The sequence below is a fragment of the Magnolia sinica genome, chromosome 9 (genome assembly GCF_029962835.1).
Source record: "Magnolia sinica isolate HGM2019 chromosome 9, MsV1, whole genome shotgun sequence".
In the NCBI taxonomy this organism is placed as follows: Eukaryota; Viridiplantae; Streptophyta; class Magnoliopsida; order Magnoliales; family Magnoliaceae; genus Magnolia; species Magnolia sinica.
In genome coordinates this window covers 16,167,284-16,168,690 of record NC_080581.1, presented here as the reverse complement: position 1 = coordinate 16,168,690, position 1,407 = coordinate 16,167,284, and the positions used below count along the sequence as shown (strand labels likewise).

General features: G+C 39.8%; 1 non-coding gene across 1 annotated transcript; it reads right to left on the bottom strand.

Moving 5' to 3' along the window:
- Positions 1-820: 820 nt before the first annotated feature.
- Positions 821-927, bottom strand: LOC131257158 (small nucleolar RNA R71). Its single transcript, XR_009177173.1, has one exon. It is a non-coding gene; the product is annotated as a small nucleolar RNA R71 (small nucleolar RNA).
- Between the last annotated feature and the right edge of the window lie 480 nt (positions 928-1,407).

Here is a 1,407-nt window from a genome sequence, read left to right as displayed (position 1 = left end):
TTTAGGTCTTTCCTAATTTATTTTAGAAATTTTCACTTTCTTTTAGGAATTCCTTCTTTTAGAAATTAATTTACTGCTATTTTTCTTTTAAAGGATCGTTCTTCTCTTTTTAAAATCTAACTTATTTTGTTTTATTTTGCAGGTTTTAACTTAGGACTCCAATTTGGTAATTTCTTTCCAACTCTCCCTCTCTTTCTTTTTAGATTTTCTTTTCCTTTCTTAGGATTAGACCTTGAATTTGATTGAGGGCTGCGAGTGTTTCATGCCCAAGTGGGCCCGTGACGACACTCGACGTCTCTTGACTGAAGGAGGATTGGTTGAGGGGTTGACTATCCATCGCAGGACTAGACACCGCTCGAAATCCCCTGAGTTAACTGAAGTTATGGTTGAAGACTAACCTCCTCTACTTCCACCCAGGGTGGAGGATACCCAAGATGAGAACGAGGTGCATCAAGCACCCCCGCCTCGTACTTTACGAGATTATCTACAACCGGCAGGAGTGAGTATGCCCTCATGCATGATTTTCCCTGAAAACACAGGACAAATGGACATCAAGTCAGGAGTTATCCAACTCCTTCCCAAATTCCATGGACTTGAATCAGAAAGCCCATATTTACATTTGAAAGAGTTCGATGAGATTATAGCTACATTATGTTTTCCTAATGTATCTGAGGATACAATTAGGCTGAAACTCTTTCCTTTTTCCTTAAAAGAGAAAGCTAAGACGTGGTTACATTCACTGCGTCCTAGATCCATTGGCACATGGAACGATATGCAGAGGGAATTCATAAAAAAATTCTTCCCACATCATAAAATGATTACCCTCAGAAAAGCGATCATGAACTTTGCCCAAAAGGAAGATGAAACATTCTTCCAATGTTGGGAAAGGTTCAAAGATTTGGTCAGTTCATGCCCACAATACAGATTTGAAACGTGGTGCATTACAAATTTTTTCTACGATGGACTGACATCTTCCATGCGCCAAATGGTCGAGACAATGTGTAATGGAGAGTTCATTAATAAAGATGTCGACGAGGTATGGGATTACCTCGATAGTCTCGCTGAAAAAACACAATCATGGGACTATTACCCAATGGCGAACACCACGTCTAGGCCGACTCAATTAAAGGAGAAAGGTGGATTATATCTCTTGAAAGAAGAGGATGATCTCAAGTGTAAAGTGACTACGCTCATAAGGAAAGTTGAGGCCATGTAAGGAAAGAAGGATAAGGTTAATGAAATTGTTTGCGGCATCTGTGATTGCAACATTCATACAACTGAAAATTGTCCTACAATACCCGCCTTTCGAGGAGTGTTGAACGAACAAGCTAATGCCGTAAACAACTATCAAAGACCTTTTACTGGACCTAACTCCAATACGTACAATCCTGGTTGGAAAAATCATCC